Genomic DNA, 25,217 nt, shown 5'->3' with positions numbered 1-25,217 from the left:
GGAGCCTCACCCACTGCTCCTCAGTCTGACTCTGAGGCTGTGGCTGTGGCTGTGGCTGCAGCGAGGCCATGCTGTGTGTCAGGTGGTGGAGGATAAGCCCTGACTGTTGATTCAGCGGGTGTCAATCAGGCTGGGATGAGCTCGGGGAAGGCATTTTCCTGCTGGTGTTAAGTGTCATTTTCTTGGGTTTTGTACAGTTGTCAAGCAGCAGACCGAGGGCCGAGTGGACATTGTTTTAATTTGTTCATCTGGCGTTGGGCTCCTCGGGTCTGATCTGTGTCTCGGCCCTGTGACCAATGCTGTAGTGAATATGGGGGAGCAGATGTCTGACCCACGACTTCCTGACTTCTACCTTTGTTCCTGGTGATGGGATTTCTGGATTCTAGGTAGTTCCTCGAAGTGGACGATGACCTGTCTGTCCATCTGTCTCCATGAACCAACTTTATTGTTACATCAGTTTGTCTTTGTCTCTTATACAAATCCTTTGATTTCTATGTTGGTGTTTCTTCCTCTTACAGACTTACACATGGAAATCCAAAAATTAATTATTTTATTAATGTTGGTTTCATGTATTTTAACTTTTATTGATTAGTGGTCTACTAATTACCTATTTTCTATCAATTATCTATCAATTATTGTCTGTCTGTCTGTCTGTCTTTAAAGAGAAGATCCCATGTAACCCAGGCTATCTTGTGTTGGCTTGAATGCAAACATCCCCCATACATAGACGTGTTTGGATTGTTGGTCTCCAGTTGGTTGTACAGTGTTGGTAGATTTGGGTCACATGACCTGAGGAAGTGTGTCCCTGGGGCGGGCTTTGAAGCTTCAGAACAGGGCATCACCCCCAGCTGCCTTCTCTGCTTCCTGCCTGTGCTTGAGACACAAGCGCTCAGCTTCCTGCTGCTCCACACAGTGTTCTTCATCTCTGTCAGCATGGAGTCCTGAGTGCAACCCTCAGAGTGTAAGACAAAACAGAACAACCAAAGCAGACAGCCTCATCCACTTCAATCATTTCTCTTTGAATGTATTCTGAATTTATCAATAATTGTTTCTCCCAGTGAGCATTGAAAAACCAACTATGACTCTAATTGGTTTAAACTGTTTTTGTTTTTACCGTGTATATTTATATTTAATGTAACTTTATATTAAGTATTTCCCTTTCATGTAAAATATCAAGTAGTCCTTTGTGGTGTGTAAAACTCATGAGAGTCTCAATTTTCAGTATCTATCAATAAAGTTTTATAGCAACATAGTGGCATTCTCTTGTTTGTGTAGTCTGTATGGCTGGCTTGGATCCAAACAAGACAGAACTGAGTGGTTGTGACAAAATATAAGTGGACAGGAAGGTGTGTTTGTAGTGGTATAGAGGAATTCAACTAGCTGTTACAAAAGAATTAATTTGTTTTGTGATTCTAGTGACCGTTTTTAAAGTAAAAAATGCTGTTGTGGGGAAGTTGGTTTCATGGTTGTACAGAGCAAGGTAAGGACAACCTCTGACCCCAACATCACACATGGGGAACCCCACTGTCTCCTCAGATCTCATGTTGATCAAGGTGTCTCTGCCATCCTGCTGCATTATGGGTAACTGTGGGGGAGGGCACTGCGCAGTGAAGGAAGAATACAGGGTGAGGTGGAGGTGTGGATAGGTGTGGAGGAGTGAGGCTGGAGAGAGGGAGAGCTTTGGGGGGCTTCGCAGGGGGAGAAGAGGAGGAGTGTGGGGGGGAATTGGTTAATTATCACTCAGGGACAAGGACACATCCAGGAGTCACCAAGAGGGAGAAATGGAATAGACATTGTGGATGGTTGTGGGCGGGGTAAGGATGAAGGTAAGGACTGTACAGGGTGGGGTGGGGATCAGAATATGAGGGATCAGTCGGGAGAGGTCAGAGGAGGACAGTACTCAGAGAGACAACTGGAATGGGGCTGGGGACAGGGACATCTCTGGGATGACTTAGAAGTCAAGGATAATGGAAAGTCTCAGGAACTTTTTTTTGTTGTTGTTTTATGTTTTTTGCATTTTTTTTTCTGAGACAGGGCTTTTCTGTATAGCCCTGGCTGGTTGTCCTGGAACTCATTCTGTAGACCAGGCTAGCCTCGAACTCAGAAATCTGCCTGCCTCTGCTTCCCAAAGTGCTGGGATTACAGGCGTGAGCCACCATCGCCCGGCTTCATTGCAACTTTTTACAGTGACCCTAGCTCAGACTCCTAGCAGTGGGGGTTATCAAATCTGAAACAGCCACACCCTATAACCAGGTAAGACTTCCAATGAGGGGATCAGGACACCAATCTAGCCACAACACCTGAGACCAACAATTTGTCCTGCCTACAGCATAGAAAGACGGAACAGAATTGGAGGCACGAGCCAACCAACGACTGGAACAGCTTGAGACCCACGTCATTAGAGGAGCCCACCCCTCTATTATTGATGGCACTATGAATGCTACTCTGTTGTACTTGCAGACAGGACCTAGCATAACCTTCATCAGAGAGGTTTCACCCAGCAACTGATGGAAACAGATGCAGAGACACACAGCTCAATAAGGCTGAGCTTGTGAGAATCATGTAGATGATTGAGAGGAAGGATTGTAGGAGCCAGAAAGATCAAGGAAACCACAAGAAGACCTTCAGAATCAAGTAACATGGGCCCATAGGGGCTCACAGAGACTGAACTGCCAACCACAGAACTCCACAGGATTGACCCTCTGCACATATGTAGCAGTTGTGTAGCTCGGTCTTCATGTGGGACTTCTAACTGCAGGAGCATGTGCTGTCTCTGAGTCTGTTGTCTGCTTTTAGAATCCTACCTCCTACTGGTCTGCCTGTTGTAGCCTCAATAGGAAAGGAGTCTTACTGCAACTTGATAGGCTAAGGCCTGTTGATACCCATGGGAGACTTCCACACCTCTGAAGAGAAAGGTAGGAAGAGTAGATATATGGGGGAGGGATGGTAGGGGGAGTGTGAGGGACTGGAGGTATAGGCTGGGGTGTAAACTGTGATCAGGATGTAAAGTAAATAAATTAATAAATAAGGAATTCGAATTAAAAATTATAAGTGGATCTTGGGTGGGCAGTGATGGCTTCTGCCATATATACCTAGAGGCAGGTAGATCTTTAAGTTTGAGGCTAACCTAGTCTATAGAGTGGATTCCAGTACAGCCAGGTCTCCTTAGAGAAACCCTATGTATATAAAAAAGCGTTTTTTTTTTTCTCGAGACAGGGTTTCTCTGCATAGCCCTGGCTGTCCCGGAACTCACTCTGTAGACCAGGCTGGCCTCGAACTCAGAAATCTGCCTGCCTCTGTCTCCCAGAGTGCTGGGATTACAGGTGTGCACCACCATCGTCTGGCTTATAAAAAAGTTTTATTCATCAAAATGAGTGTGGTTATGAGTTTTATGGTCATATTATAATTTCTCTGGGAGAGAGATCACACCATCTGTTCAATGAATTCCAATTACTGGAGCAAGGACAGGGTATTTTGGAAGAAAGGCTGCACTTTGTGTTGACAGGAAAGGAGAATACATTCTGGACTCCTTCCAGAGTAATATAGATCAGATATGATTGGGGGACCCCATGAAACCTATGAAAGATCAAGAATATCAATCAGGACAGGTAAAGGTTCATCTTGCCATCCTTCATATGACACGAATGAAGACTTCTTACAGTTGGTTCTTGAGAAAATTAACTCATATACAAAAGACATCTGTCTTTCACCTGCTCAAACAAGGGACAACATTTCATGCTTAGCTGATCTGTGCACCCTACACAATCCATATGGATATCTTCATGGTATTAAATTTTTGGTTGTGAGATTGATATGTTTCAGAATGTACAGCTCTGACAGGATTCATCCGCTGGGATGCTGAACTGACCAGCTGTTCCAGCCCTCTGCTTCTTGGTGCAGAATTCATTTATTGTCACAGTTTAAGTTTTAAGCATGTGAGGCTTAGAGCCAGTCCTTCTCATAGCTGCTTTAGAAACTGTTTAAGATGAGTAAGTAACACAAGTTAAGGGCCGGACAATAAACTCATGGTTATGTTAGACTCTGATCTAATTATCCTCAGTTGTTTTCAGTTTACCCTAATAGAAATGGCTAGGAGCAGTTAAGGTTTTACAGTTCAGTGGTGCTTTATTAAATAGTCTTCAAAAACACCAAAAAAATTCACAGAATGTGACATTTAATATGTTATTTCATTATTAAGGATCTTTGATTATGAGACACATGGGTTTCTGTCAACTTCCTCCATTCCCTTACAAAGAAGAACAGGACGTCTTTACCTCCAGGCAAGGCTGCTTATTGTGGCAAGGTAGCCACTGGACAGATATTGCTTATATCATCTATAGATAATATACTGTCCAGAAGGACAAACAGAAGTGGGGCAGTCGACTACTAACCTCTGCCAAGACAGGGAACGCTGGTCCTTCCTATGTCCTCCTTCATGAGACGTCTGCCAGATGGTTCTGGGCCAGAAGGCTGAAGACAGATGCTCCAATATTATAAGAAGTTATGGACTGTCCAGGTTGTCAGCTGTCTGTATAATTGTTTTCAACTTTGGGAAGCTATGTTTTGTACTTCCTATATACTCAGGTAATGTTTAGTTTGTTCTTGGATTTCCGGCAGAGTTGAAGACTAGTTATAATCTCATAATCAAAGTCATATTGTTCAGCATTGAGAGAGAGGATATAGAGTGGAAGACATGGTTTCCAGGTGGTGTTTCAGGTCTAACCATACTTCAGGGATGGAACTGTAAGTCTGTAAGTTAGTAATGATGGTGGAGTACTCTATCTAATTGGCAGACATGATGGACTAGATATTAACTGTCACATCCTGTACCTTGTAGTTTACATGTGCTCTGTGATTTCCATGATTATTATGGTTTTGTTCAATTAGTATCTGAGAGAAGAGGTTTTTCTTTTTTTCTTTTTTCTTTCTTTCTTTTCTTTTCTTTTCTTTTCTTTTTTTGGCTTTTTGGATTTGGTTTTTTTGAGACAGGGTTTCTCTGTGTAGCCCTGGCTGTCCTGGAACTCACTTTGTAAACTAGGCTGGCCTTGAACTCAGAGATCCACCTGCCTCTGCCTCCCAGAGTGCTGGGATTACAAGCATGCACCACCACTGCCCGGCTTGAGTTTTTTTCAATTGGACAGAAAAGGTGAGATATAGGGGTGGTTCTGATGCTTTGTTCTGTATCTGTGTGTGAGCTCTGAATGTCCTATTCTCCATTTGGTTCTTGATCTATCAATAAAGATGCCAGCTAGTGGCCAATGAGCTCCCCTGCATAGGTGGGGCTTCCAGTTTTCTTGCAGGGAGGCTAGCAGAGCCAGGGGAGGAGAAAAGATTATCCATTCTTGTGGGCAAGGTGGTGGGTGGTGGAGGAGGAGCCATCAGCCATGTGAGATCTCAAGAAGGATGGCCATTGGCTGCTTCCCCAATTGGGCCTGGGGTAGCAGGTGAGATACTAGAGACATAATTAAGCTGAGGGTAGATTTAGGGGCTGGACAAGGAGAAGGTAACTGAGCAACTGCCGTAGAGGGCAGATTTAGGGGCTGAGCTGGGAGGGAAAAGAAGAGTAAGAGAGCCAAGGGAGACTGAGAAGTGCCCAGCAATTGTGTCAATATGGTGGGCTGAGAATAAGCTAGTGTGTGTGTGTGTGTGTGTGTGTGTGTGTGATCTGTGGATCTGAGAGAACCTTGACAATGCTTGTTGTGAAGTACACACAGAGCTTAAAGCTCAGTAGCAAAATCTCCACTCTACAGATTGTTCTTCAAATTAAGCAAAACTCCTCCAGGTGTACCCTCCATATTTGTGTGTTACTTAATTCCATATGTTGTCAAATTGACAACCAAGAATCACATCCTATTGTCCCTGAGTACCCACCAATACCAGTTTGCCAGAGCTAGCCCAGTACCATAGTCTTTGTCTTTTGTTTTTTATGCTATAAGTGATAGTGATCAAAAGTCACCAGAAAAAAGTGCACTTGAGAGAAGCCTTTTATTGGTCCCAATGCAAAAAAGTCTTTATGCAGCTCAGTGGATAAGAGTGCTTGCTGCTCTTGCAGAGGACCTAGGTTTAGTTCCCAGCACCCACATAACTGTGCAAACTCCCACAGCTCCATTTCACCCGCCCTAATGCTACTGACTCTGTGAACCCAGGCACACATGAGATGCACACAAGGACATGCAGGTAAAACATCCATCCACACTGCACAAAAGTGCATCTTTGGAGAGGAGTCTTCATTTATTATTGGGTGTATAGTGTGGGCCTCTGTGTGAGTACAGTCAAGTGGGAACCAGTGTGTCCTGTCATGGCTCCCACATGGAGGTCCCAGGATGGTGGTCAGGTCTGTTCTTACCCTCATGTGGGTCCACAATCACACTAAGGTTGTCAAGCTTGGTGGCTAATGCTTTTTATCTACTTAATCATGATGTCACCTCTTGTTTTGCTGCTGATATTTCCTTTCCTTCCTTCCTTCCTTCTTTCCTTCCTACTTTCCATCCTTTCCTTCTTTCTCCCTCCCCTTTTTTTGACTGAGGAGCCCACTACAGAGTTGGATGTGTAGAGGAGGTTGGACTAAAACAGAGATCCACGTGCTCCACCATTGCTGGTATTACAGACATGGGCCATGTCACTCAGGCTCCAGTTTTTGAGACAGGGTTCAAATAGCTCAGGCTGACCTTGAACTCACTGTGTTGCTAAGGATGGCTTGAGTTCCTGATTGTCCTTCCTTTACCTTCTGGGAAATTATAGTTATGGCTATGGTTATAGTTATGCTTATACTTATGCTTATGTTTATGTTTATGGTTGTCATTAGCATCGTTAGGATTAGAGTTATTAGGGGTGAGGGTTGTGTTTACTTCTGGGGTTCTGGTGATGGTTAATGTTAGGGTTGTTAGGGTTTGGACTAGGGTTAGGGTCAGGGGTAGGGTTCGTAATGTTCACATTGTGGTTATGGTGATGGGTAATGTTAGGGTCGTTAGGGTTTGGGTTATGGTTATGGTTATTGTTAGTGTACAGAGTTAGGTCATGTGTCTATAAGAGCAGTCATCTCTGGATTCTTTATTAACACCTATTGACAATACAGCTGGCTGTGCCTTTGGTGCCCTGTGAGAAGACACAGTGCACATCCCCTCTGGTTTTCCTCAGTGTCCTCTAAGGCTCTCCGATCTGCTCCTGGTCATTGCCTTCACCAGTCATCCCTTTGGGAGGCATGGGGTGGGGACTCAGGAGATGGTAAGGCTTGTAATATCCAGGCACCTGGAGTCCAAATCCCCTTGTAGTTTCCTACTCAGTTGTGATCTTAGGTGCTGGGTTAGAGATGGGCTGCAGACAAGGCAGGGATTGTGGTAGAATCTACATGTTTTAGGAAGGCATACCGTCTCCTCATTTTAATAGTTACTGGAGCTAGACCTGGGCTCATGACACCATCTCTGCTTGGACCTCTGACAGGCATTGATATAACTCTGTTGTGTGCAGATGTGAGCTGCTCCTGATTCTTAAAACAGTCATTACATTTTGTTTTCTCCTTTGTGTCAGCTTTTAACATTCTATAAAGTGTAGGTCTGAGAAGTCTCCCCATTGGACAGGGTGTGTAGTGGTGGGAGTGGGGTATGGTTGGAGGGGTAGGTGGGAGTGGGGTGTGGTTGGGGTGGTGAGGTGAACCTTCACCTTTTCCTGGCAGAACATCACATTCAGAAAGAACATATGCCCAGGTCACATTACTGTAGCTTTCAGTTTTGGTGGCTGATACTATAATCCCTCTGTTGGCTCAAACAACACTACTTTAATAGGCAGTGACACCAACCCCGGCACTGCCAGTGTCCCTGCTACCGAGGTCATCATCATTGTAGTCTTCATTGTCGGCTCTGGAGAGGCTGTGACAACTTGCTGTACTGCTGTCTGCTGCTCTAAAGATTGATCCTGGAGGTGAGGAAAATGCATGCTGGCATTGGGGCGAGCCCAGATTAGAGCTGTGAGAGTCCCTTGGAATGGGGCTGAGGTGTGCGGAGAAGATTTGGGGTCTCCTGGGCCCCCTTGTTCCTGAGCTGTTCCTGATGAAGTCACAGCCTTTCAAAGCTGGGGGCAAAGAGAAGCAGGTAGGTGGGCACTGAAGACAGCTGGGGTGTGCAGCAGAAGCAGAGAGGAGATTGTGCTGAGTGAGTCCCAGCAGGTCACCTCCCTGGTGGTTCAGCCTGGAGACAGCTCAGAGGTCCCCTAAGTTTGTCCTTCTCAGGCCTTTAGGCTCCCTCCTCACCCTCTATCCTTCCAAACAGCAGGTGGTTTGGGAAGAAAAGAGTCTTTTCCTGTTCCTTTCAACCCTGTGTACACCCAGCTTGGTCTTTATCAGCAGAGACTATGAGGACAAACCTGTGCTGTTGGTCATGTGTGTGTGGGACCTGCCAAGTGTAAAGGAGCTATGGCAGGGGCTGGCCTGGGCTAGGGAGGTTCTGAAGACGCCCATGCGGCACTGGTCACAGTTGTGGAGCCATAGAACACAGAGGACAAGCTATTCCTGAGGGAGGGGCTGGGCATATGCTTCATGTCTTGGGGTCACAGGAAGTTTGTGGATGAGGGGGAGTTGGAGTCCTGGTGTCTACACTGGGTTCTCCTCAAGGCTCTGAGACAGGAAGGGCCTATATTTCTGAGTAGAGCTTAACTTTCCCTGAGCCGGGGCTGAGGTGGGAAGGAAAGGGAGAGCTTCCTCTTAGATGACTTGGATGTCCCCAGCCGCCCAGTCTTCTGAAGGTCTGACAGGAGTCGCTTGTGTGGAGCCTTCACCCTGTGAGCATGGATTTGTTTTGGTTCTGTGGGCTGATCTCTACCCTGAGCGATGCTGTCTCTCAGGAGGAATCCAACATCTCGGTGGAACTAGCCTCTTATCTCCTGCCTGACGGTCTTTTTTTTTTTTTTTTTTTCTGAGACAGGTTTCTCTGTGTAGCCCTGACTGTCCTGGAACTCACTCTGTAGACCAGGATGGCCTCAAACTCAGAAATCCCCCTGCCTCTGCCTCCCAAGTGCTGGGATTACAGGTGTGCGCCACCACCGCCCAGGGTCATGATCTGACTCTCCCATTTTTTCTCTTTAGCTCTGAGGACATGGAAAATCACTGCAAGCCCTCTCTGCTCTTCAGTGTCTTCTGCCTCACACAGCTGTTTACCTGGGTGACCACAAGTGAGTCTGTCCTGCTCTCTCTTCCCATGTCTCCCTACCGTGGGTAGGATTTGGCAGGTGTTCTGCATGTGAGATGTGCAGGAGATTCACTTTAACCTGGCATCCAGGGTTTTCCCATCTTTCCATTTACTGTGAGTGAGTAACAACATTCTCAGTTGGGAATACCTGCATTAGCCTTTGAGAGGCTGACACTGGAACATTGTGAATCCTTGGCCAGTGCGCTCCATAGCCGGATCCTACCTGGGGAGCACAGTCGGAGAGCCTTGGACTGGCAGTGTGCCTGGGGCGTGAGGAGCTGCAGAGTCCAGTGTTGGCTGTAGCAGAATGACCCAGGGACAGAGGAGCAGGAGCGAGGTGGGGAGTTGGGAGCAGCCTTGAGGTCCTAGTGATCCCTGGTGTTACACGCTCAAGGATTAGCTCTGGGTAGAGCAGGGGCAGCCTTTGACTCCTTGTAAGGGTCACAGATGTGGGGGTTAGGAGACAGCACACAGGTGTCCTGCTCTGTCCAGTGGCAGCAGTGTGCTAGACACAAACAGAGCAGTGGCGTGAGACAGGGGGCTCTTGGCAACACAGTGCCTGTGTCAAAATCCTTCAGGTTTAGAGGACCAAGGGTTCCCAGCGCGAGCCAGACAATCTTCCTTCTTTATCAAGAAGTCATTGGGCACCTGCAATGCAGGTGGTTGTTTCAGAGAAGTGTCCTTTGGCCCTGTATACTTTATTTCATGTGCATGGGCCTTTCCCCCAAATGTATGTCTGTGTAACACCTGTATGCCTCATGCCCACAGAATCCAGTAGGGAGTTATACATAGTTATGAACCATCCTGTGGGTGCTGGAAATTGAACCTGCGTCCTCTGGAGGAATCTCCTGTATGTTAATCATTCAGCTATCTTTTCAGCCTTGACTCTATGTTTTAATATTCACATTATTCAGTGGATGAAGAAATTGGCTGATAATGAGATTTAGGATTGGGTATTGGGACTTTTGTGGGTCTTGTATGAGACCAGCCAGTTACACCTGTGTCTCCCAAAGTGTGGCCATGTAACCAACTCTGTGAGCATCTGTAGTGATCTTTATAAATGTATGCTCTTGAACCCACCCAAACATACTGAGGCTAGTGCTCTCAGTGAAGATTCAGTTACCTGAAGTGCATCTGGTGACCAGCTACATGCAAGCTGGAAGAATACACAAGAAATTCCTTCATGGAAGGGTCTGGGGTCAGGGTTACAGGCAGAAAATTGTTTTCTTTCTGGATCATTTATGAGGTATACTGATTTGTTCAAAGGTAACTTGAACATGAATGCATTAGTCATGGATGCCTACTGCACATGCCCAGAGCAGCCCCATCCATCGCTTGCTTTCCGCTGGGATGATATCCCCTCAGAGTGTGTTCTCTGCATCGTCCTGTGTCTCTCCCGCCTCTCACTGCCACATCTGTGTCCACAGAGCAGTTCCGGGTCTTTGGTCCCTCAGACCCCATTGTGGCTGCACCAGGTGGGGAAGCTGTCCTTCCCTGCTCCGTGTTTCCAGCCATGAATATGGAGAACATGCAAGAGCTGAGGTGGTTCCGTGACAGATTCTCAGAAACAGTACTTGTCTACCGGAAGCAAGAAGATTCAAAGGAAGGGCAGATCCTTGCATATTCACAGCGCACCTCACTGGTGAAGGACCAGTTCCATCAAGGCAAGGCTGCTGTGAGGATCCAGAATGTCCAGCCATCAGATAGTGGGATATATATCTGCCACTTCAAACAGGGACTGTTCTATGAAGAGGCCATCTTGGAACTGAAGGTGGCAGGTTGGTTAACTGATCCCTGTTCTATAATCCTTGGGTGACCTGCATGTGGGAGGACATGGAGGGGTCACAGCACTCAGCCCCTTACTTTCTTGTATGTTCTGAGAGACGTTCTCATGTCGGCCAGACTCCTTGCTGTGCAGTGCTGGGCTCACACGGATGCTTTGGTCTCTCATTTTTATCTCTACCTATTTTTGGGTTCCTGTTTTGAGATGAGAAATAGGTAGTGCATTCCTTGATAGATTAATTCAACCCAAATTCTATGTGTGGATCTCCTGAAGTGTGCTGAGTCTAGTTCTGTGGACCAGGGATCCTGTTGGCGTTATGAAATTACCCGCTGTGGTAATGTATAGTTTAGAGATGTCGGCAGGAAAGTCGCTGTGTGTCAGTGATCAGTCAGTGAGAAGTGATGGTCAATGCTAAAGACTGTGACTGAGGGGAGGAAGGAAGGATGCTCAGGGTCTGTCTTCCCTGGAGAGGAGAGCTGGGCGTGAGCCTGTTGAGAGGGTCACAGGTGTGTGGATAATGGACAGATGGAGTGCTGGTTCCCACCTCAGGGCTCCTGTGTTCAACTTCCTTCAGTTTCCTCAGGATAAAGGAGCGTTCTGTTCCCCACAGTGGGCTCTCTTATCTATACTCTGTCAGGCAACAGAGGCTCAGCCTAGTCCCAATCCAGTAATGCCTTTTCCCTTCAATCACCATCTGCCCCGTGAAGGGTTCCCATGAGTCACATAGTTGTTCTCGGTGTTCCTCAGCTTCCTAGAGTGTTCATATCTTTCCTCCTACAGCAATGGGAACTATTCCTAAAGTGTACATCAAAGGTCCAGAAGATGGTGGAGTGTGTGTTGTGTGCATGACTTCAGGGTGGTACCCGGAGCCTCAGGTGCGGTGGAGAGACTCCAGAGGAGAGAATCTCCCAGCGTTCTCTGAGACCCACACTAAAGATGCTGAAGGACTGTTCAGCACAGAGACCTCGCTGGTGGTGAGAGACAGCTCTGTGGGGAATGTGACCTGCTCCACCTTCAATCTCATCCTGGGTCAGGAGAAAGCCACGCCCATGTTCATCCCAGGTGAGATCCGTCTGTCACTCTACAGAGCCCGGGTTGTGATGGTCTTCCTGGAGTGTGCTGGGCTGTCTGTCCTCAGGTTCACCCAGCTCTGGCTCTCTGTCTGGGCCACAGAGCCCTTCTTCCCTCAGGCCACTTTACCGAAGTCAGCTTTTATTGTGATCCTGACCATCATGGGACTTCTAGTCTTAGGGGCAATCTATGTCCTCAAAAGAGTACATTCTGCAAGGTTGAAGGTGCAGCGGATTCAGCGTGAGAAGGATGAGTTACAGAAGACAATGGAAGATGATCTGTGTACTATTTGTAAGTCACCATAGCAGAGAAGGACAGGAGGGTCCAGTGTTCTGAGATCAGAGTAGTGGGCCAAATAAAACCCAGGAGGAGATAGCTGTAGTCTTTTGGATCAGGTGGTCTGTAGTCCAGAGTGTCAGGAACCCAAATTGTGTTTCCTTTCTTCCTGTAAAGTGTACAGACTCCATCTCCTCTCTCTTTTCAGGTGCACTCATGGACAAGCTCGGTGAGTGCTGCTTTTCCTCCTGAGCCCTCTGCTCCCCTCAGGAACCCAGTAGCTCTCTTGACTTCTGTGTGTTGCTTTTTCAGATCAAAGGAAAGCAGCCTGTGATGCAGGTGAGTGACAGCCCCAGTGTCCCATGGTTCCATGTGTGTCCTCTCCTTGATGCTAGGCAGAGCAGGTACCTCTTTTGGGGACAGAAGTGGAATTTTCTAGAAGGTGGAAGTCTGGTGTTTAGGCTCCTTCTGATCTTTGCCCACGAGCTGGAAATTACATGACTCCTGGTTTTGTCATATGCCCTGTGTCTTAATTCAACCACTTCCTGATACTTTTATTGCTCCCTTGGGCTCCACAAGCTCTCGACTTCTGTCTGCACCTGTGATCAGACTGCAGTATTAATATTTCTTTAAGGAAAGTGTCTTAGGTAGGTTTCTATTGCTGTAATAAACTAAGGTCATTTGGGGAGAGAACGGTTTATTTGTTGTACACATTTTCAAACCACCATTTGTCATTGGGGAAAACCAGGGCAGGAACTCAAGGCAGGGACCTAGAGCAGGGACCTGGATCAGGATCTGAAGCAGAGACTGTAGCCGCCCGCGGCCACATGCGAACCGGGGACCTGGAAGAGAATTCTGGGGGTACACGGGAAGGGGGCGAAAGAGAGATGAGTCGAGAGGACAGTTGCCGATCAAGACTGACTTTAGTATTATTTTGCCAAGATATATAGTCTTTAGGAAACAACCCTGCCCCCCAACATCAAGGAGCAGGCCGAGAACTCCTTGGCTCCATTTCTCAGCGGGTCGCCTGCTTTAAGTCTGGCGGGTCTCTGCTGGCCTCCAGGTGAGACTCCTCTGAGGCAGCCTTGGTCATCAAGGTGAAAGCACAAGGAGCAAGGGCGGGAGATAACACCAGCGGGAGAGTGGGGGCTGCCAGCCAGCTCAATGCTGTGGGGGAAGGGACAAGAGACCACAGAGGAAGGCTGCTTCCTTGTTTGCTTCCAATGGCTTCTTCAACTGTCTTGCTGGCCCAGTCCAGGATGACCTGTGTAGGGGTGGCACCGCCCACAGTGGGCAGGCCCCTTCTACATCAATCAATCAGTCAATCAAGAAAAACCCCATTGCCTTGCCTATAGCCAGTCTTTTGGGGTCATTTTCTCAGTTGAGTCTCCCTCCTCTCAGATGACTCTAGCTTTTCAATAGTGACAGCACCTAACCAGCAAAACATGTTCATCAGTAAAAGATGTCACAGAGCCAGCAGTCTGACCTGCACCCATTCCTCAGTCGTCCTCCAGGGGTCTGTTCCCTCAGCTCCTGAAGGTGCTGATCAGGGTGATGGGTAGAGACTTGGGTTGCTTCCCTCCATGGGAAGGAGATGGTCATCTGCGTGCTCCTGGTATAAATGTCCCTGGCTTTAGAGTCGTTTCACCTGAGGAACACTGGGTGCTTCTCCCACGAATTCACTTCATACCACACTTATTATCAACATTCTCTTCTTCAGCACACTTCCAATATATCTTCTAAAGAAGAGCTGATGTAACGTTTTTGATAGTTGTTGAATAACTTTATTTTATTCTCTAAGGTATTTTCTCACATTGCAATGCTTTGTTTGTTAGCAGTGAAGCTGGACAATTATAGACAGTAGTGTGGTGGCCACTCCTGTTTTTATTTTCCTCTTTGAAGCAGATGCAGCTATTTTACAGCTGAAAGCCACACAGAAGGGCTGGAGAGATGGCTCAAAGGTTAAGAGCACTGTATGCACATCCAGAGGGCCTGAGTATAATTCTCAGCAATCACTTGGTGGCTCACAACATCTGTAATGGGATCTGATGCCCTCTTCTGGTATGCAGGTGTACATACAAATAGAGCACTCACACATGTAAAATAAACACATTAAAAAAACCTATTTGTAAACGTCATACAGGAGGCAATGGGGGAACTCACCTTACAATGCTATTTTTCTGCTCTGCAGTCCAGGAAATTTCCCATAACACTCTGCTTCATCTGCATCCTGCAGGGGCCAGCTCCTCGGGGTCCTCTCTCCTCCTATGCATAGCCTCACCTTCAGAAGGGATGCTAGCAGAGACTGTGGAGGAAGGTCATGATGGCCTTGAGGATCAGAAGTGCTGCCTTCAGAAGATTCCAGAAACCAGCCTAGCAGGTTTGGGAATCAGCTCTCCCTAAGGTCGTCTTTGTTTCTGTGTCCTCCTGAAATTGTGGTTCCTGTGATTTTGTCTCAGTTATGAGTTCCTTTTCTTTCTTGTCCTCTGGTGCATTGGTGTTCTCTGTCTCTGTCTCTCTGTTTCTCTCTCTCTCTTTCTCTCTCTCTCTCTCTCACACACACACACAAACACACACACACACACACACACACACACACACACACGCGCGCGCGCGCGTGTGCACCCACACATACTATCTCTTTCTCCACCTACACCTACACCTCCCATTCCCTTTTTCTCTTTCTTTCCCATACTCTCTCTCATCTTCTTTCTCTGTCTCTTGTCTCTCTCTGTCTCACTGTCTCTGTCAAACACACACACACACACACACACACACACACACACACACACACACACACCCCTCTGTGTCCTTGTCTGTGCTTGGCATTGTGGTCCCTGTTGTTTCCTTCTTCAGAGGCCACAGAGACCCCAGGTACTCAGGGGTTGTGTGTTTTGATCATGTGTTCTGATTCTGGTGTCCAGTGCCTCCAGGATGTTTAGGGTCTTGCTGAGACATGTGTGATCAAAGTGTAGTCACGCTCAACTTCCTGTGATGGTTGCAATAGGGGAACTGACATATGGTTTAGAATTACTATTAAGCATTATCTCTCTTTTGAAAAAGATCTACCATATCTATCTATCTATCTATCTATCTATCTATCTATCTATCTATCTATCTATCATCTATCTATCTATCATCTGTCTATCATCTGTGCATCCATCCATCTGTTTATTTATTCTGTGAATGACTGTTCTTGAATGTGTGTCTGTGTGCCACATGTATACCTGGAGTCCAGGCGAGTGTGTTATTCTCCCGGAACCTCAGTTACAGATGGTCATGAGCATCCCTGAGCGTGCTGGGAACTGAAGCCATGTCTTCTGCAAGAGCATCAAGTGGTCTTGGACTTTTGATTACTTCTTGTTATGTAAGATCAAACACCAGGTCTTGCAGGCTCTATAATGTCAAGCACCATCCCTGGGCCGCTTTCTCAGACAGGGTCTTAGGGTGTGGCTCCAGCTTGTCTCTAACTCCTCATGGAGCTTAGGTTGCTCTCAAATTCACCGGCCTCCTGCTTCATCACCGTCCCTCGCAGTGAGAGGATGCTTTTCTGCCTTTATTAGGGATGGATGTTAAGCCCCACGGTTCCAGTCTTTATGGGAGGGCTACATCAGATGTGTATTTGTGTGTTTCTATGTGTGCTTTTATGTGTGTATCTCTCTTCCTCTGTCCATGTGTGTCTGTCCATGTGTGTTTTATGTGTCTGTCTTCGTTTATGTGTGTATCTATGTGTGTTTTTCTGTCTCTCCCTCCCTCCCTCTGTGTGTATGTTTGTGTGTGTGTGTATATGAGTGTTTTATGTCTCTCTGTCTGTCTCTGTTTATGTGTGTATTTAGGTGTGTGTGTGTGTTATTATATGTATCAAGTTTCTCTGTGTGTGCGTGTTTTAATGTGTATATCTCTCTCCCTCTGTGTGACAACCATATTGTTCCCACAACTCCCACTTCAGAACCCCAGAAAGCCTGTGTTTCCTAAGACAGTTGCTGAAACTCCTCATATGATCTGTGTTTCTCTTGCAGATTGGCGCAAGGAGCACTTCCAGGCCTGTGAGTGACTCTGTGTTCCTTAGGGACATTCCTCCTGTGCTTCCCATGGCTCTGGTCTCTCCTCTCCTCTGTGGTGACTCGGGTGTTGATGGCTTCTGAGGTGTGGATGGCAGAGGTGACAGTCACTAAGCTGGTGTTCTTCTCCAGTGCCCTCTTGTCTTGTCACCCCTAATTTGGCATTTCTTCCTTCCCTCTGCTTGCAAGACCTGAGTTTGATCTAGAAGGCTTTTATGTGAGGGACTTAACCCCCTAGAAGAAGCTAAGAGGTTATGAGATGGAGGTGGGGGCAGCTTCTTCTGGGTACTGGACAGGACCTCCCATGACTGGTAACTCTCTCTACAGGGACTTTCACTCTGGATCCAGCCTCTGCCCACCCCATCCTTGCCATCTCCCAGGACAGGATGAGTGTGACCCGGAAGGACACCACTATGTGCTTGGATGACGTCTTCAATGTGTTAGGCAGTGAAGGCGTGTCTTCTGGAAGATATTACTGGGAAGTGAAGCTAACAAACATGGAAGGCAGCAAATGGATTCTGGGGGTCTGTAGGAAAGGTGTGGACAGGAAACAGTCTTATTCTGAGAGTCCAGATAAGGGATTTTGGACTGTGGGGTGGTCTAGTAGTGGATATTGGGCCTATATTGACTCTGGCAAGATTTCATTATCTACTAGACAAACTCCGCAGAGCTTGGGGGTGTTTGTGGACTACACCGAAGGTGACATCTCCTTCTATAACATGAGTGACATGTCCCACATTTTCTCCTTCCATGAGGATTACTTCTCTGGAACTCTTTTTCCATACTTCAGGATTAAGTCTGGAAATGTTTCAATGACTATCAGCTCCATGGCAAGTGTGTCTGAGGGGGAGGAGGGAGGGGAGGGGGAGGAAGGGGAGCAACAAGAGGAGGGCAAAAAGGGGGAAGACTCTCCTTTCCTCCAGCGTGCCAGGGACACTCTGCTCCCATAGTGTGCATCACCGCCTAAGTCTTCAGTGTGACTCCTTGTGGGAGTGTAGAAGCCACAGGCCAAAGTCCCCACGAGTGCTGGAAGGGCCTGGAGCCTCACCCACTGCTCCTCAGTCTGACTCTGAGGCTGTAGCTGTGGCTGTAGCGAGGCCATGCTGTGTGTCAGGTGGTGGAGGATAAGCCCTGACTGTTGTTTCAGGGGATGTCACTCAGGCCGGGATGAGCTCGGGGAAGGCATTTTCCTGCTGGTGTTAAGTGTCATTTTCTTGGGTTTTGTACAGTTGTCATGCAGCAGACCGAGGGCCGAGTGGACATTGTTTTAATTTGTACATCTGGCCTTGCGCTCCTCGGGTCTGATCTGTGTCTCGGCCCTGTGACCAATGCTGTAGTGAATATGGGGGAGCAGATGTCTGACCCAGGACTTCCTGACTTCTACCTTTGTTCCTGGTGATGGGATTGCTGGATCCTAGGTAGTTCCTCGAAGTGGACAATGACCTGTCTGTCCATCTGTCTCCATGAACCAACTTTATTGTTACATCAGTTTTGTCTTTGTCTCTTATACAAATCCTTTGATTTCTATATTGGTGTTTCTTCCTCTTACAGACTTACACATGGAAATACAAAAATTAATTATTTTATTAATGTTGGTTTCATGTATTTTAACTTTTATTGTTTAGTGGTCTTTTATTTACCTATTTTCTATCAATTATCTATCAATTACCTATCTGTCTGTCTGTCTGTTTGTCTGTCTTTAAAGCGAAGATCCCATGTAGCCCGGGCTGGCTTGTGTTGGCTTGAATGCAAACATCCCCCATACATAGAAGTGTTTGGATTGTTGCTCTCCAGTTGGTTGTACAGTGTTGGTAGATTTGGGTCACATGACCTGAGGAAGTGTGTCCCTGGGGCGGGCTTTGAAGCTTCAGAACAGGGCATCACCCCCAGCTGCCCTCTCTGCTTCCTGCCTGTGCTTGAGGCACAAGCACTCAGCTTCCTGCTGCTCCACACAGTGACCTTCATCTCTGTCAGCATGGAGTCCTGAGTGCAACCCTCAGAGTGTAAGACAAAACAGAGCAACCAAACAGACAGCCTCATCCACTTCAATCATTTCTCTTTTAATATATTCTGAATTTATCAATAATTGTTTCTCCCAGTGAGAATTGAAAAAAACAACTATGACTCCAATTGGTTTAAACTGTTTTTGTGTTTACCGTGTATATTTATATTTAATGTAACTTTATATTAAGTATTTCCCTTTCATGTAAAATATCAAGTAGTGCTTTGTGGTGTGTAAAACTCATGAGAGTCTCAATTTTCAGTATCTATCAATAAAGTTTTATAGCAACATAGTGGCATTCTCTTGTTTGTGTAGTCTGTATGGCTGGCTTGGATCCAAACAAGACAGAACTGAGCGGTTGTGACAAAATATAAGTGGACAGGAAGGTGTGTTTGTAGTGGTATAGAGGAATTGAACTAGCTGTTACAAAAGAATTAATTTGTTTTGTGATTCTAGTGACCGTTTTTAAAGTAAAAAATGGTGTTGTGGGGAAGTTGGTTTCATGGTTGTACAGAGCAAGGTAAGGACAAACTCTGACCCCAACATCACAGCATGGGGACCCCACTGTCTCCTCATTCAGATCTCATGTTGATCAAGGCGTCTCTGCCATCCTGCTGCATTATGGGTAACTGTGGGGGAGGGCACTGCACAGTGAAGGAAGAATACAGGGTGAGGTGGAGGTGTGGATAGGTGTGGAGGAGTGAGGCTGGAGAGAGGGAGAGCTTTGGGGGGCTTCGCAGGGGGAGAAGAGGAGGAGTGTGTGGGGGAATTGGTTAATTATCACTCAGGGACAAGGACACATCCAGGAGTCACCAAGAGGGAGAAATGGAATAGACATTGTGGATGGTTGTGGGCGGGGTAAGGATGAAGGTAAGGACTGTACAGGGTGGGGTGGGGATCAGAATATGAGGGATCAGTCGGGAGAGGTCAGAGGAGGACAGTACTCAGAGAGACAACTGGAATGGGGCTGGGGACAGGGACATCTCTGGGATGAACTAGAAGTCAAGGATAATGGAAAGTCTCAGGACCTTTTTTTTGTTGTTGTTTTTTTGTTTTTTTATGTTTTTTGGATTTTTTTTTTTCTGAGACAGGGTTTTTCTGTATAGCCCTGGCTGGTTGTCCTGGAACTCATTCTGTAGACCAGGCTGGCCTAGTACTCAGAAATCTGCCTGCCTCTGCTTCCCAAAGTGCTGGGATTACAGGCGTGAGCCACCATCGCCCGGCTTCAGGAACTTTTTACAGTGACCCTAGCTCAGACTCCTAGCAGTGGGGGTTATCAAATCTGAAACAGCCACACCCTATAACCAGGTAAGACTTCCAATGAGGGGATCAGGACACCAATCCAGCCACAACACCTGAGACCAACAATTTGTCCTGCCTACAGCATGGAAAGACGGAACAGAATTGGAGGCACGAGCCAACCAACGACTGGAACAGCTTGAGACCCACGTCATTAGAGGAGCCCACCCCTCTATTATTGATGGCACTATGAATGCTACTCTGTTGTACTTGCAGACAGGACCTAGCATAACCTTCATCAGAGAGGTTTCACCCAGCAACTGATGGAAACAGATGCAGAGACACACAGCTCAATAAGGCTGAGCTTGTGAGAATCATGTAGATGATTGAGAGGAAGGATTGTAGGAGCCAGAAGGGTCAAGGAGACCATAAGAAGACCTTCAGAATCAAGTAACATGGGCCCATAGGGGCTCACAGAGACCGAACTGCCAACCACAGAACTCCACAGGATTTACCCTCTGCACATATGTAGAAGTTGTGTAGCTCTGTCTTCATGTGGGACTTCTAACAGCAGGAGCATGTGCTGTCTCTGAGTCTGTTGCCTGCTTTTGGGACCCTACCTCCTACTGGTCTGCCTGTTGTAGCCTCAATAGGAAAGGAGTCTTACTGCAACTTGATAGGCTAAGGCCTGTTGATACCCATGGGAGACTTCCACACCTCTGAAGAGAAAGGTAGGAAGAGTAGATATATGGGGGAGGGATGGTAGGGGGAGTGTGAGGGACTGGAGGTATAGGCTGGGGTGTAAACTGTGATCAGGATGTAAAGTAAATAAATTAATAAATAAGGAATTCTAATTAAAAATTATAAGTGGATCTTGGGTGGGCAGTGATGGCTTCTGCCATATATACCTAGAGGCAGGTAGATCTTTTTAAGTTTGAGGCTAACCTAGTCTATAGAGTGGATTCCAGTACAGCCAGGTCTCCTTAGAGAAACCCTATGTATATAAAAAAGCGGTTTTTTTTCTCGAGACAGGGTTTCTCTGTATAGCCCTGGCTGTCCCAGAACTCACTCTGTAGACCAGGCTGGCCTCGAACTCAGAAATCTGCCTGCCTCTGCCTCCCAGAGTGCTGGGATTACAGGTGTGCACCACCATCGTCTGGCTTATAAAAAAGTTTTATTCATCAAAATGAGTGTGGTTATGAGTTTTATGGTCATATTATAATTTCTCTGGGAGAGAGATCACACCATCTGTTCAATGAATTCCAATTACTGGAGCAAGGACAGGGTATTTTGGAAGAAAGGCTGCACTTCTGTGTTGACAGGAAAGGAGAATACATTCTGGACTCCTTCCAGAGTAATATAGATCAGATATGATAGGGGGAGCCCCTGAAACCTATGAAAGATCAAGAATATCAATCAGGACAGGTAAAGGTTCATCTTGCCATCCTTCATATGACACGAATGAAGACTTCTTACAGTTGGTTGTTGAGAAAATTAACTCATATACAAAAGACATCTGTCTTTCACCTGCTCAAACAAGGGACAACATTTCATGCTTAGCTGATCTGTGCACCCTACACAATCCATATGGATATCTTCATGGTATTAAATTTTTGGTTGTGAGATTGATATGTTTCAGAATGTACAGCTCTGACAGGATTCATCCGCTGGGATGCTGAACTGACCAGCTGTTCCAGCCCTCTGCTTCTTGGTGCAGAATTCATTTATTGTCACAGTTTAAGTTTTAAGCATGTGAGGCTTAGAGCCAGTCCTTCTCATAGCTGCTTTAGAAACTGTTTAAGATGAGTAAGTAACACAAGTTAAGGGCCGGACAATAAACTCATGGTTATGTTAGACTCTGATCTAATTATCCTCAGTTGTTTTCAGTTTACCCTAATAGAAACGGCTAGGAGCAGTTAAGGTTTTACAGTTCAGTGGTGCTTTATTAAATAGTCTTCAAAAACACCAAAAAAATTCACAGAATGTGACATTTAATATGTTATTTCATTATTAAGGATCTTTGATTATGAGACACATGGGTTTCTGTCAACTTCCTCCATTCCCTTACAAAGAAGAACAGGACGTCTTTACCTCCAGGCAAGGCTGCTTATTGTGGCAAGGTAGCCACTGGACAGATATTGCTTATATCATCTATAGATAATATACTGTCCAGAAGGACAAACAGAAGTGGGGCAGTCGACTACTAACCTCTGCCAAGACAGGGAACGCTGGTCCTTCCTATGTCCTCCTTCATGAGACGTCTGCCAGATGGTTCTGGGCCAGAAGGCTGAAGACAGATGCTCCAATATTATAAGAAGTTATGGACTGTCCAGGTTGTCAGCTGTCTGTATAATTGTTTTCAACTTTGGGAAGCTATGTTTTGTACTTCCTATATACTCAGGTAATGTTTAGTTTGTTCTTGGATTTCCGGCAGAGTTGAAGACTAGTTATAATCTCATAATCAAAGTCATATTGTTCAGCATTGAGAGAGAGGATATAGAGTGGAAGACATGGTTTCCAGGTGGTGTTTCAGGTCTAACCATACTTCAGGGATGGAACTGTAAGTCTGTAAGTTAGTAATGATGGTGGAGTACTCTATCTAATTGGCAGACATGATGGACTAGATATTAACTGTCACATCCTGTACCTTGTAGTTTACATGTGCTCTGTGATTTCCATGATTATTATGGTTTTGTTCAATTAGTATCTGAGAGAAGAGGTTTTTCTTTTTTTCTTTTTTCTTTCTTTCTTTTCTTTTCTTTTCTTTTCTTTTTTTTTTTTTTTGGCTTTTTGGATTTGGTTTTTTGAGACAGGGTTTCTCTGTGTAGCCCTGGCTGTCCTGGAACTCACTTTGTAAACCAGGCTGGCCTTGAACTCAGAGATCCACCTGCCTCTGCCTCCCAGAGTGCTGGGATTACAGGCATGCACCACCACTGCCCGGCTTGAGTTTTTTTCAATTGGACAGAAAAGGTGAGATATAGGGGTGGTTCTGATGCTTTGTTCCGTATCTGTGTGTGAGCTCTGAATGTCCTATTCTCCATTTGGTTCTTGATCTATCAATAAAGATGCCAGCTAGTGGCCAATGAGCTCCCCTGCATAGGTGGGGCTTCCAGTTTTCTTGCAGGGAGGCTAGCAGAGCCAGGGGAGGAGAAAAGATTATCCATTCTTGTGGGCAAGGTGGTGGGTGGTGGAGGAGGAGCCATCAGCCATGTGAGATCTCAAGAAGAATGGCCATTGGCTGCTTCCCCAATTGGGCCTGGGGTAGCAGGTGAGATACTAGAGACATAATTAAGCTGAGGGTAGTATTAGGGGCTGAACAAGGAGAAGGTAACTGAGCAACTGCCGTAGAGGGCAGATTTAGGGGCTGAGCTGGGAGGGAAAAGAAGAGTAAGAGAGCCAAGGGAGACTGAGAAGTGCCCAGCAATTGTGTCAATATGGTGGGCTGAGAATAAGCTAGTGTGTGTGTGTGTGTGTGTGTGTGTGTGTGTGTGTGATCTGTGGATCTGAGAGAACCTTGACAATGCTTGTTGTGAAGTACACACAGAGCTTAAAGCTCAGTAGCAAAATCTCCACTCTACAGATTGTTCTACTTCAAATTAAGCAAAACTCCTCCAGGTGTGCCCTCCATATTTGTGTGTTACTTAATTCCATATGTTGTCAAATTGACAACCAAGAATCACATCCTATTGTCCCTGAGTACCCACCAATACCAGTTTGCCAGAGCTAGCCCAGTACCATAGTCTTTGTCTTTTGTTTTTTATGCTATAAGTGATAGTGATCAAAAGTCACCAGAAAAAGTGCACTTGAGAGAAGTCTTTTATTGGTCCCAATGCAAAAAAGTCTTTATGCAGCTCAGTGGATAAGAGTGCTTGCTGCTCTTGCAGAGGACCTAGGTTCAGTTCCCAGCACCCACATAACTGTGCAAACTCCCACAGCTCCATTTCACCCGCCCTAATGGTACTGACTCTGTGAACCCAGGCACACATGAGATGCACACAAGGACATGCATGTAAAACATCCATCCACACTGCACAAAAGTGCATCTTTGGAGAGGAGTCTTCATCTGTTATTGGGTGTATAGTGTGGGCCTCTGTGTGAGTACAGTCAAGTGGGAACCAGTGTGTCCTGTCATGGCTCCCACATGGAGGTCCCAGGATGGTGGTCAGGTCTGTTCTCACCCTCATGTGGGTCCACAATCACACTCAGGTAGTCAAGCTTGGCGGCTAATGCTTTTTATCTACTTAATCACGATGTCACCTCTTGTTTTGCTGCTGATATTTCCTTTCCTTCCTTCTTTCCTTCCTATCTTCCATCCTTTCCTTCTTTCTCCCTCCCCTTTTTTTGATTGAGGAGCCCACTACAGAGTTGGATGTGTAGACGAGGTTGGACTAAAACAGAGATCCACGTGCTCCACCATTGCTGGTATTACAGACTAATGCCATGTCATTCAGGCTCCAGTGTTTGAGACAGGGTTCAAATAGCTCAGGCTGACCTTGAACTCACTATGTAGCTAAGGATGGCTTGAGTTCCTGATTGTCCTTCCTTTACCTTCTGGGAAATTATGGTTATAGCTATGGTTATAGTTATGCTTATACTTATGCTTATGTTTATGTTTATGGTTGTCATTAGCATCGTTAGGATTAGAGTTATTAGGGGTGAGGGTTGTGTTTACTTTTGGGGTTCTGGTGATGGTTAATGTTAGGGTTGTTAGGGTTTGGATTAGGGTTAGGGTCAGGGGTAGGGTTCATAATGTTCACATTGTGGTTATGGTGATGGGTAGTGTTAGGGTCGTTAGGGTTTGGGTTATGGTTATTGTTAGTGTACAGAGTTAGGTCATGTGTCTATAAGAGCAGTCATCTCTGGATTCTTTATTAACACCTATTGACAATACAGCTGGCTGTGCCTTTGGTGCCCTGTGAGAAGACACAGTGCACATCCCCTCTGGTTTTCCTCAGTGTCCTCTAAGGCTCTCCGATCTGCTCCTGGTCATTGCCTTCACCAGTCATCCCTTTGGGAGGCACGGCGTGGGGACTCAGGAGATGGTAAGGCTTGTAATATCCAGGCACCTGGAGTCCAAATCCCCTTGTAGTTTCCTGCTCAGTTGTGATCTTAGGTGCTGGGTTAGAGATGGGCTGCAGACAAGGCAGGGATTGTGGTAGAATCTACATGTTTTAGGAAGGCATACCGTCTCCTCATTTTAATAGTTACTGGAGCTAGACCTGGGCTCATGACACCATCTCTGCTTGGACCTCTGACAGGCATTGATATAACTCTGTTGTGTGCAGATGTGAGCTGCTCCTGATTCTTAAAACAGTCATTAAATTTTGTTTTCTCCTTTGTGTCAGCTTTTAACATTCTATAAAGTGTAGGTCTGAGAAGTCTCCCCATTGGACAGGGTGTGTAGTGGTGGGAGTGGGGTGTGGTTGGAGTGGTAGGTGGGAGTGGGGTGTGGTTGGGGTGGTGAGGTGAACGTTCACCTTTTCCTGGCAGAACATCACATTCAGAAAGAACATATGCCCAGGTAACATTACTGTAGCTTTCAGTTTTGGTGGCTGATACTATAATCCCTCTGTTGGCTCAAACAACACTACTTTAATAGGCAGTGA

General features: G+C 46.3%; 1 protein-coding gene across 1 annotated transcript in view; it reads left to right on the top strand.

Annotated features, from left to right (window-relative positions):
* Positions 1-8,755: 8,755 nt before the first annotated feature.
* LOC127670111 (butyrophilin subfamily 3 member A1-like) overlaps positions 8,756-25,217 on the top strand; it is a 62,447-nt gene continuing 45,985 nt past the window's right edge. The window contains exon 1 of the mRNA XM_052164429.1: positions 8,756-8,772. The gene's annotated coding sequence lies outside the window, so the exon portion shown is untranslated. The remainder of the gene's footprint in view (positions 8,773-25,217) is intronic.

Source organism: Apodemus sylvaticus, chromosome 19 (assembly GCF_947179515.1).
Source record: "Apodemus sylvaticus chromosome 19, mApoSyl1.1, whole genome shotgun sequence".
Classification (NCBI taxonomy): domain Eukaryota; kingdom Metazoa; phylum Chordata; class Mammalia; order Rodentia; family Muridae; genus Apodemus; species Apodemus sylvaticus.
The sequence above is the reverse complement of the archived record's forward strand: the minus strand, read 5'-3'. Positions and strand labels throughout refer to the sequence as shown.